The 12,941-nt window shown below is 32.7% G+C and overlaps 1 protein-coding gene across 4 annotated transcripts in view; it reads left to right on the top strand.

The window, feature by feature from the left end:
* Positions 1-3,562: 3,562 nt before the first annotated feature.
* Positions 3,563-12,941, top strand: part of LOC139515915 (alpha-mannosidase 2x-like) — a 128,758-nt gene continuing 119,379 nt past the window's right edge. For 2 of the 4 annotated variants that reach the window (XM_071305678.1, XM_071305676.1), the window contains exon 1: positions 3,633-3,675. The gene's annotated coding sequence lies outside the window, so the exon portion shown is untranslated. Of the gene's footprint in view, positions 3,676-12,941 lie in introns of all 4 variants that reach the window. The other 2 variants (XM_071305677.1, XM_071305675.1) reach the window with 2 other exon arrangements.

Here is a 12,941-nt window from a genome sequence, read left to right as displayed (position 1 = left end):
ATAATAAGTCTTGTTCACGGTGTATATTTTGCATAACATTTTGTTGAGGCAAACTTAAATATTAGAGAACAGAAACGGAAAATCCAGCATTTTTTTCCTTTTGTGAAGGAACAAAAGTATGCCGGAACAGATAAAGTGACACCACCAAAATTCAAATTTGATCAGTATGTTGTTTTAATAAGTATGTGTATAAGTTTTATGACATTTGGTTGAGGCAAACTTAAGCTAGAAAACAGAAACGAAAAAATCAGCAAGTTTCGATTTGTAACGGGGCATAACTCCAGAACGGTTAGAATGACGCCACCAAAATTCAAACTTGATCTGTGTTTTGTGGTAATAAGCATTGCGTACAAGTTTTATAATATGTGGTTGAGGCAAACTTAAGGAAGCGAACATGCACAGACAGGAAGAATTCAGCAACATGCCAAGAAATTGCCTCCATTTAAAAATACTGCAAATATCCCATAGAGCAAATTACATGGATGATTAATACTGACCATTTGGTATATGGCCATTGCATGTTCTAAGCGACACGTACATAAAGGTCATAAATTAATTTGTTGAATTGAATCAAATCTTTAAATACTAATGGGTGCCGTAAGAGGTCTACCGAAACTTTTAGCTAAGATTTCTTGGCTTGTTTATAAGTTTCCATTTGTTAAAAAGCATAACTCTAGAACGGTAAGAATGACGCCACCAAAATTCAAACTTGATCTGTGTTTTGTGGTAATAATTAAGCATTGCATACAAGTTTTATAATATTTGGTTGAGGCAAACTTAAAGAAGCGAACAGACACGAAAAATTCAACAACATGCCAAGAAATTGCCTCCATTTAAAAATACTGCAAATATCCCATAGAGCAAATTACATGGATGCTGATTAATACTGACCATTTGGTATATGGCCGTGTTCTAAGCGACACGTACATAAAGGTCATAAATTAATTTGTTGAATGGAATCAAATCTTTAAATACTAATGAGTGCCGTAGGAGGTCTACCGGAATTTTTAGCTAAGATTTCTTGGCATGTTTAGTTTTCTATTTGTAAAAGAGTATAACTCTAGAACGGTAAGAGTGACGCCATCATGCAACCAGGTGCTCCTCAGGGCGCAGCTTTATACGACCCCAGTGGTTGATCCCTGAACAGTTGGAGCAAATTTGGTCACAATATTCAAGCTTGATTCTGTCTGAATTTGGATTGTGATAAATTTTTTGACATAATATAGGTTTTTGTCACAAAATTAATGTGGTCAAAGATCTAACAAATCTATTGCACAATACTGTGCAATTGGAGATTTCCTCTTGAAACTTTTCAAAATTCGAAATTTGAAAAATTCAAAAAATGGTAAACAAAAAATCCCTCCCAAACTTTTTGAAACCCCCTTGGAGCAATAACCCTTAAACTCAATCCCATGCTTTTCATTGCAGTATTGAACCTTGTAGTACGATTTCAGAGAGATCCATACACTTAAACACAAGTTATTGTCATGATTGTTTGCAAACTAGAAACATGCTTCTTTTTGGCCCTTTTTTGGCCCCTAATTCCTACATATTTTGGGCAATTAACCCAAAACTTAATCCCAGCCTCTCCTTTGTTATATGGTACATTGTGGTACAATTATAGAGAGATCCATACAATTACACATAAGTTATTGTCTTGAAACTAGAAAAATGCTTGTTTTGACCCCTTTTTGGCCCTTAATTCCTGAACTTTGACCCCATAACCCCTAAAATGAATCAAAACCTTCTTCTTGTGATTTTAAACATTGCAGTATGATTTCAGAGCAAATGAAATACTTCTACACAAGTTATTATCCTGAAACTAGAAAAATGCTTGTTTTAGGCCCCTTTCGGGCCCTAATTCCTAATCGGTTGGGACCATCATCCCAAAATCAATCCCAACCTTCCGTCTGTGGTATTGAACCTTCTGAAAAAATTTCATGAAGAACAATTAACTTAAACTAAAGTTATTATCCGGAAACCAATGTGTCTTTAATTCGGACGACGACGACGCAGACGACAACATCATACCATTATACGATCCAAAATTTTTTTGGGGTCGTATAGAAATCAAACTTGATCTGTGTTTTGTGGTAATAAGCATTTTGTACAAGTTTTATAACATTTGGTTGCGGCTAACTTAAGTTATAGACAATAACAATCAAAACAAAGGAGTAAACAAAGACTCATAAAACCAAAAGACATTTACATCAACAGTTACAAATAATAAATAAGAAACAACACGAACTCCACTAAAAACCGGGAGTGAAATCAGGTGCTCCGGAAGGGTAAGCATTTTCTGCACCGTATACGGCACCCGTCGTGTTAATTCTTTGTTCAGTTCGGTAATGATGGAAGGTTATTATGACTGAGGAAGAATACCAGAAATGATTTCTAACACACTTTTGTGATAATGGCAATGAGCTCATGATGGCGACCGTAACATTTCTTGAGTGATAACCTTAATTTGATTGATTCATAGCCCTGTCTTTAATAGCAACTTTTGAGAAAGCAGTATTCCTCGTTCAACAAAATCAACGTACTCTGAGCTAGCTCTAGAGTAACGTATACATAGAACGGAAACCAACTTTGTGACATACGGACGGACGGACAATGGTAAAACGTAATGCCCTATCCGCCACGGCGGGGTCATAAAAATCTTACGAGAGTTGAAACCTTAATAATTATAAAATGTACGTATTTATAAACGGACAATGAACGGGATGTGAATTTAAGCATGCATGTATATATTCAATTTGAGTACTCCTCATTACAGAATCATCGTTTCGAGGTCGATTCAAACCCGTTTTTCTATGGTTAAATATGGATTCTAAATTAAATTGGTGGAACTATATATAAGGATTAATCTACAAAATAAACCCAGAATGGAACTTTCGTCTGGATCATAAATTATGTAGGTGAAGAAAAAACTTGAATATTTCATGGCATGCCAATTTTACCTACATAATATAAAAACTCAGGGTACAAGGGTATCATTAATGCTTTTATTTATTCCCATTTTTCAGCATTTGTTAAATTATGTATTAATGAGTTGTAAGATTGTCCTTCATTTAGCACAGTAGGATGATCTAGGAGTTAAACAATCCAACCATTTTCAGAAGGGTCATGATATTCATGATCTGTTGGATCAAATGAAGGACATGCACCAAAGAAATTAAAAATGGAAGCAATGTGTGAACTGACAAAAGCTTATCCAAAGAAACAATTCATTTCCTTCCCTTTAAAAAAATATTTCTAAGGGAGCTACCATTTGATTTTTATGGGGGGGCTAGGATGAAAAATTTTGTCCTGCATTTTTTTTTAGTTGTAATCTCTGTCCTGCCTTTTTATTTTTCACTCTATTCGGTCCTGCCTTTTTTTTTTTTAGTTTATCCTGACTTTTTTTACCTAAATTGTCATCCTGACTTTTTTTTTTTGCAAGTGTCTCATCCTGCCTTTTTTTTTGCTCAAAATTCCTGTCCTGCCTATTTTTTTCAAATTTCATCCTAGCCCCCCCATAAAAATCAAATGGTAGCTCCCTAAGGAAAGTTCTGTTTTGCAGAATCGACCGGAACTGAAAACCGTTTTTTGAACAGAGTTTTAGTATTATAGCCCACTCTTCTGTCGAGAAGGCTAGAAAGGAGAAAAATTGCAGGTGAGAAATTTCATCAACAGGTAAAACTTTATTTTCATGTTAAAAAGTTGCGATAAAGTAAACACAAATCATGGCAGTGTATAAAATGGAAAAGTATCAATTCAAAAGTTTATTTTCATAGCCGCAAACATTACTGGTCGACCAGTTACCGTCAGAAAATCGTTTATTTATTCTAAAAAATATTCTATCGGGAAATAAAATTTCTCTTAACAAAAAAATGGTACCAAAAGTTAGGTTCATTAGAGACTCGGAGAGTCGGACTTTTAATTACAATAAACAAACGAAAAAGGGGTTACTAGTAGGCAGTTTAAAAAAAATGCGGGAAATGTTATAGTTAGCTATTTTTTTTTATAGTCCATTAGTAATTTAGTGCATTAGTAATGTTAGTCCAAGACCAAATAATTTATGACGACTTGCAAGGCTATTTTAATTCTTTTCTGTGACGCCTTCCCAAATTTAAATAGCTTTGTACTTAAGGGGTTCAACGACTTACAGAAAAGAGTGACGATTTACAGAAAAGAACCGAAAAAGACCAAAAAGAACCGAAATGGACCGAAAAGGAGATCGACTTTTTTTTTAGCAAATTGCAAATCATTAAAGTCTATAAAATGCAAAAAAAATTTTGTACAAAAGTTTCTTATTAGGTTTGGAAATATTATACTGGGACAAGACTACTTCACTTCAATGTGAAAAATTACAGTTAGGTCGGATGCCTATCTTATCTTCTTCTTCTTCTTCTTCCGAATACGGGAGTAGACTCCTAGGTAGGAGTGTAAAACTTATAGAATAGAAAACATAGAAAAAAAATAAAAACAATATTATACATGTACATGTTATAGAATAGAATAGAATAGAATATTTTTATTTCCCAAATTACAGGGCCCATAAAGGGCATAAAATCAGATACAATTGATTTACATAATTGGTAACAACAACAATAGAGGCATATACATATATATTTGGAATATAAGCATTGGTCAGAATCAAGCTAAAAACCACATACATTGTATATATCATGTATATTGTGAATAAAAGAATAATAAAATTACATTATACATGTATATGTATTAATTCTCAAATTATTTACTTGACTTAGTGTCCGTGTTCATACCTGATTTCCTTAATTCAAAACAGTCACAAATATAACAGCCCAGTTTTTCCATAAGAGTAACATTTTCTTGGGTCAAGAGCCATACAAATTTAGAAGATTGATTTAAATTTGTAAAATTACAACAATTGTTAGAAATGTCTTTAAAAAAATCGTCCCTTTGAATATCATAAAGAGGGCATTCTAAAAAGAAATGAAGCTCATCTTCAACTTTATTAAGTGAGCAATTAGAACAAAGACGCTGAGATCTTTCTATATGCTTTTTTGAATATCTGTCTATCTCAATTTTTAAAGAGTGAGCACTTATTCTTAATTTACAAATTGACTGTCTTTTTTTGAAGTCCTTCAATTCTAAACATTTTTCTTTTTTAAAACAATTTTTTATAGAAAAATAAGTACCAAGCTTCCCTTTTTGGGAGTTAATTGTTTGATACTTAAGTTTATTCCAAAATGTGAAATAACTTTTACATAGTTTATTTTTAACATACTGACATAAAGAACCAATTGATTGGTCAAAATTATGGAATGTACAAAATGTATATACACATTCCAAAAAAAATTATAAGGAACTGTTGTAATGTTCCAACTAAATTTGCGATCAAGATTTAACAAAATAATGATACTTATAAATATAATTCACGTAGAATGATTGTTTGACAGTACAAGCAAGGAGGTTATATTAATATAAATGTTGATTTATATCTTTGACATTCAAATTGTTTGGTTCTATTATGAAGGTGAAAACTAAAATTGCTTCCGATGCATGTTATTTTCATTTTTTAATAACTGCTTTCTTTTTAATACTTTATGCTATTTGATTTGAAAAAAAAAGGTAAAAAAAAAATTTATGAAAATTAAACAAACATGTATTTTCCCTTTTGTATATATAAATTATGTGGACACCTTAATAAGGAAGATATAATGCCTTTGATATCATTTAACACTATGCACAGATATATTTTTATTTTAAAAAAAAATATACGATTTTAAATTGTATACACAAAAGCTGTTTCATAGTCTGTAACACTGTCATCATCACTCATTCTACTTGACACTATCATCATTCCTGTTTCTCTGTTGATATCTATTTGCCATGGATCTTTGATTCCATCAGCCTCTGATAGTATTGTCTTACAGGTTTTACCATCTGGTGATACTACCATGATACTGTTGTTTCCATTGGAAGATATATATAAACAAAGCCATTCTTGTCTAATGAAAGTCCTCGTGGTGTGGCAATGTCTGGGTTCTGATATGTCCACAAAGGTTCTCCTGTAATTTTATAACAGCATACTTTGTTTTCATGGTAATTGATACCATAGATATTTCTTTGGAATAATGCAATAGGTCCAACTCTCATTCCTTCTAAGATGGTATGAGACATGTCATTCAGATTCACTGTAGTACATTGATCACCACCACTGGTGATGACCAAAGTTTGACCATCACTTACTACTCCAAAACAGTCATGAGAAAGTTTAACTGTTTGAATAATTTTATTCTTTTCTACATCCACCAAAGCTATCTGGTTGGCTGATCTTAATGTAACAGCCACTGTTTAATTTCTGACAAAGCAAGCATCCCATGGATACTTTGTGAATGTAATTAATTTTCTGATGAAGATGCCATCTTTACTGAACAGCAGTAGTTGTTTTTTATTGCGATCAAGTGTTTTAGATTTACCATCAGGTAAGATAAGACAGGCCCATATATTCAACTTCATATCTATTGTACTTGTTAGTCTTGTCAATAAGGATGGCTTTATTTCTTCAATTACAGGAACTTTTGGAACCAAGTGCTGGGCTTGATCTTTTCTGCTGGTCTTTAGTCGAAGTGTAGAAGAGGTGGTATTAATATTAATATCTCCAAATGATTTGACATCTTGTAAAATTGATTGTAGAGCTGATGAAATGTTGACCTCTAGATTCCTTTCACTGAAGTGGTCTCCATTTTCTAAATCTTCTACATATTTTGCTGTTTGTGATGTAGTTTTCTCAATTTCTCTCAGACTAACATACATTTGTAGCGCTGTAACATATTGCGTCATTTTGGTAATCAGACTATGCATTTGGTCTATTTGACTGCATGCATGGCTTGCTGATCCATTTGATGCACGAGAGTGGCCATGTTTGATTTTAGCTTTGAATGTTTAGACTCTAAATCATTCAGTATGTCCTGCTCTAATTTGTCGAAGTAATCATGCATTGATAGACTTTCTCACATTTCTAATATCCTCAACAGCTTTAGTTTTCTGAATATTGATGGTACTAATTCTGGTTTTCAGATACTTTATGGCTGTATCTAAGTTTTCTCTCACATTCATCAAATCTTTTTCAAAAAGTTGCACTGAGGCAGATGATTTGACTTGCTGTAGGATATCAGACAAGGGTTTCATGTCTTGACATTTATTATGTTTATCAGTGATGCACTGGACACAGCATGGACAGGCATGGAAAGTACAATAAAGTTCATACTTCTTCCTGTGGTATCTGCATTGACTACTTAATTATTTCTTGCATGAATGTAGGTAACTTTTGGTAATCTTCAGCTGACATGGTTTTATGATTCTTGGACAGTCTTGACTTGCTGTGAGGTTTTTCACACTCTCCACAGAAGAAAACTTCACATTCTGTGCACCATGTGACTGCTGAGTTGGAGATTCCATCATCATGGCAAATTGTACAAAGGTGATTGACTGATGAGGCCATTACTTTAATTTTCCTTTTTATGTCTGAAATAATGTTAAAAAAAATATCTGACATGAATTATTTGGTTATATATAAAACAGTTTGCCCCAAATACTTCTGTAGAAAGTAATCTATAATACTAAAATTACGAGGTCCAATTTGTCAGCCGTCATCACGTAAAAACGACGAATAAAAAAATTCAACTTTATATATAACTAATATAGTACAAAGGTGTAGGTTAAAAATTACACCACTCCAGGCCCTTTTGTTTTCCACGTAATTAAAATTGCCAATAATTAAGAAGTTCCAGGTCGAGTCCGATACCTATATTAATATTGCCAATAATTAAGAAGTTCCGCGTCGAGTCCGATACCGATACCAATAGTATATTCACCTGTTACCGATTACCTTATCTGTACGTTCCGCATCTGACAGGCGCACCACCAAATTGTGTATTCAGGATTAATATGCTATATAGTATTACACACGTCATAATCACAGGGTTGACACTACTTAATTGTCAAATTGTTACCTATTGTAGTATTTTAATCAGTTAGACTTTCTAAGATAACAATACGAATACTAAAAATCTGGACTTAAATAAGGCGTATAGGTACAGTTTTCAATTTGTTAGCGGGCATGGCGTAAAACAGCGAATCAAAGAATTCAATATTTATAACTAATATAGGACAATGCTGTTGAATTAAAAAATACTCCATTCCAGGACCTTTTGTTTTCCAAATAATTAATATGATCAATAATTGATAAGTTCCAGTTCGACGGGTTCAAACAGAAAGATTTGAAAACAGAGAAAACTGTGTATCTTATAATCAGCATGACTTTAACTATCAGATGACAATACTAATACTAAAATAAGGCTTGCGCATAGTTATATACTTTAATTCAGTCACGGACCCACGATATACGGGTGTGTTCTAGTATGTATTATAAATGGAAACCTTATATCCTGATATGTAATGACAAATATACCCCTCACTCACCGTCACACAGTACTACATGCTACATATTCACAATTCAGTTATGAATTAAAATGAAATTATTCATAGAACAATTGAAGGTCTTTCAACATTAAAGCTACCTGCAGTTTACTCAAACTAAATCTTGGTGTCAATTAAATCATAGGTTCTTTTATACTGATTCAAAAAATATATGGTTGTTATGTGTATTTTGTCTAAAAAAAGGTAGCTAATTTGCTATTTCCAGTTTAGAAAATGTCACTTTTGGTCTCATATGATAGCTTTAGTCACACTGATTCCAAAAATATATGGTTTCTATATACATGTACTTTTGCTTGAAATAAGGGAGATAAATCGCTTCAGGTTTTGAAATTTCACTTCCAGTACCATCTGATAGGTTTCTTCACACTCATTCCAAAAATATATGGTTCTATGTCCTTTGGAATGAAATCAGTGCAGGACATAAATTTGAGAATGGAAATGGGGAATGTGTCAAAACGACAACAACCTGACCATAGAGCAGACAACAGCCAAAGGCCATCAATGGGTCTTCAATGTAGCGAGAATTCCCGCACCAGTAGGTGTCCTTCAACTGACCCCTAAAAAATATGTATACTATAGTACAATGATAATGGCAACACCCGGTTGACAAAAGTTCACTTCCAGGTGACCTATTTAAAGTCATATATATACCAAACAATGCAAAGGACCCCATTATAAGTTTTATCAGGTATGAATTTGTATTTATAGCAAAGGTCACGATCTAGAAAGTCAAATTTAGCTCAACTTACAAGGTCATCAAGCAAGTACCTCAAATCAAATGACCCTAAGTCTCTTCTGTATATATAGCTAATGACTTATAAACAAATACAGGTAATTAAAAAAAAAATAAGAGGGGAAGAAACTCCTATTTAATGTCCACACATCCATTTAACCAATATATATATGTTACCACATGTCATAGCTAAAAATTTGGTGAAAATATTTTGTCACTCTCATACTGTAAATTCCAAGTAATGTTCGCAGATGCTTTATTTCGCGTTCTGCCCTTTCTAACCCATTTTGTGGCAATTAAATAACGCAAATCTAAAATTTACTTGGAGAAGGTAAATACGAAAAAATTCAAGTTTTAAATATTCGGGACTACATTGTATTTATATTTGCTTTATTTTTCTACTCATGAAAATAAATCACTCCCCAAAATTAGTTTGTTTACAGTATATATGGTTTTTGAGGAGAAGCAATCATTAACCAAAATCAAAATTTAGAACATGACGTTGACCTTGACCTTATTTTCTTTGGTGTACCCTGAACCTCATATCAAAAGTCTAGGTGTCTATCCCTTATTGTTTACCAGTTACAAGTATATTTCAATTATATCAAATACATAACAGGGAAATAACTCTCATATGGAGACTCTGGATCACTTCTGTCAATTTTTTTTTGGACACCTAAATTGGGGATATAACGAGGAATTTGAAAAAATGAGTTTCTTTTTGGTTGGGAAGGAGTAGAGATAACAAGTAAAAACATTGTTTGGGAAGATAAATCTTACAAGGAAAAGTGATGCAGGTTTCAAAAGGGTATAAACTATTCAATATATCATACACCAAATATCTAATTTAAACTGTTCTACAACTGTGACATGCTTTTATATATATATAGTCAAATGTTTTAGCATTAAAAGAAAGGAAGATATCTGCTGAAAATGTTGAACCACTTCACTTCAAACTAATTTTAAAATGGGTTTTCTAAAGGAAATCTAGTTATTAATTCATTCCACCTTTCCAGGGAAAGACCATAAAGAACGTGAATGAATATGGCGGCTTAAATATTGGAACTTAAGTTGGACAAATAAAGAGAACTAGGTTAATTTTTTGCAAATGCAACTTTGTTACATCCGGAGGATGTGTTTTTCAATAGACTGTTGGCATTCCAATGGGATCCAATTGTACCCCTCTTCTTGCTGACTTGTTTTTATCATGAGGCTGACTTCATACAGGAACTTCTTAAGAAGAAAGATAAGTTATCAATATCCTTAAACTCTACTTTCCACTATATAGATGATGTTCTTTCACTAAATAATTCAAAATTTGGTGACTATGTTGAACGCATCTATCTCATAGAACTAGAGATAAAGGATACAACAGATACAGTTAAGTCTGTCTCATATAAATGTTTCTAAAATGTATGATTTCAGCTTTCCAATGGCGAAATTTCCATTTTTAAGTAGCAACATCCCAGCAGCACCTGCATACAGGGTATATACATTATGTATCTCCCAATTGATAAGATATTCCCGTGCTTGCATTTCTTATCATGATTTTCTTGATAGAGGGTTGCTGCTCACAAGGAACCTATTAAACCAAGAGTGCCAAATGGTGAAGTTGAAATCATCACTTCGTAAATTTTTACGGAAGTCATCACGAGTTGGTTGACCGTTATGGAATAACTGTTTCACAAATGATATCGGATATGTTCCTTACGTCGTAACTACAATCCCCCTTCCCTTTCATGAATGTGACCTACCGAATTAGACTATTTACCGGATTTGTTAAAACATGAGCAACATGACAGGTGCCACATGTGGAGCAGGATCTGCTTAACCTTCCGTTTCTCTTTTAGCAATAAGTATAAAATAAATGTTTCTAAAATGTATGAAAATGTAGTATTTTATGTATGCTGTAAATAATGCACCTTCTGTGCAATCGATTATTGATCTTTATTATTTATTAAATTTCAATAGTGCATGTATATTCTGCTTTATTATTATTTCTAAAATTTTGTACAGGTTAAAACCATTTTTAAGCTGTATTTTGTACATGTTAAAATATGTACGTATGGGGTACTTTTGTAAATGTTATAACTTGTATTTTAGCATTGTACAAATTCTAACGTGTACAATATTTTTGTACATGTTATAACCTGTACAAAATTGCAACTTGTACACGACATATATAAAATCAATGTCAATTAAACAAAACTTTTAGCAATTTTGAGGGGGTCCCCCAAACTATTTAAATTAAGTTTTTTTGGAAAGACCCTAACTTTTTAAATAATAATTTAGATAGATATTTTTATCAAAGATGGCGGATCCAGAACTTTTCTTAAGGGGGGGCCCGCTGACTGACCTAAGGGGGCCCGCTCCAGTCATGCTTCAATGATTCCCTATATAATCAACCAAATTTTTCCCACGAAAGGGGGGGGCCCGGGCCCCCCAGGCCCCCCTGGATCCGCCTATGATGCCATGCCCAGAAAACAAAAATGAAATCTGGTGTTTTTGTGTTATTGGGATGATGTGTCATTGACATAAATACATACATGTATATATATAACACAGCTCCATTTTGATCCTTGTGTAAAATTTTGCCAACCATACAAAAATATAGTTTTTGTTAAAAGATATGTATTTTATCCAAAGAAATTATTGGCCCAGTCACAACCCTTTCCCCTTAAAACCCTGCCAGGATTTTCAAAAAATTTGAATTTTTAGTAATAAAAATAAACGAGCAATTGAATTAATTGAAAGTTCTTACCATGAACATTTTGACAGGAAGGGATGTACACAGGGAAATTATAAAATGACCAATATCTGTGACACTTTAATAGAATTGTTTTTTTTAATTTTAAACAATTGATTCAACAGTTTAATTTTGTTATTTATTAACATAAATTTGATATGACTATATATATAATATATGTACTTGAAGTACTTAACATTTTTTGAAAAATTGAGAGTTTTTGTAACAAATTAAAAGAACATTTTGTACATATAATGAAAACAATTTTCATATTTTTTTTCTATTAATTAAACAGTTAAAAAAATATTAATTTAGAATCAGTTTAGTATAAACATCATGACAGAATACATGTTCATGTGTAGCTAACATCATGACAGAATACATGTTCATGTGTAGCTAACATCATGACAGAATACATGTTCATGTGTAGCTAACATCATGACAGAATACATGTTCATGTGTAGCTAACATCATGACAGAATACATGTTCATGTGTAGCTAACATCATGACAGAATACATGTTCATGTGTATGTTTAGCTAACATCATGACAGAATACATGTTCATGTGTAGCTAACATCATGACAGAATACATGTTCATGTTTAGCTAACATCATGACAGAATACATGTTCATGTGTAGCTAACATCATGACAGAATACATGTTCATGTGTAGCTAACATCATGACAGAATACATGATCATGTTTAGCTAACATCATGACAGAATACATGTTCATGTGTAGCTAACAAAGTAACATAGAAGAAAAGTTTTTGCAAAAATTTCTCAAACAATATATATATAAGTTCCTTGGACATGTCCACATAAAAACTAATCTTCCGGCGTTCATCTTCATATACTTCCACATATTAAATAATTAAATATCCTCGTACATGTCGGTGTATATTGGTGTATATTAAATATCCTCGTACATGTTGGTGCATATTGGTGTATAAAGGGAGAGTACTCTGGAAAAATAGTGTCGAAAAATTAAAT

Source organism: Mytilus edulis, chromosome 3 (genome assembly GCF_963676685.1).
Source record: "Mytilus edulis chromosome 3, xbMytEdul2.2, whole genome shotgun sequence".
NCBI classification, from domain to species: Eukaryota; Metazoa; Mollusca; class Bivalvia; order Mytilida; family Mytilidae; genus Mytilus; species Mytilus edulis.
The sequence above is the reverse complement of the archived record's forward strand: the minus strand, read 5'-3'. Positions and strand labels throughout refer to the sequence as shown.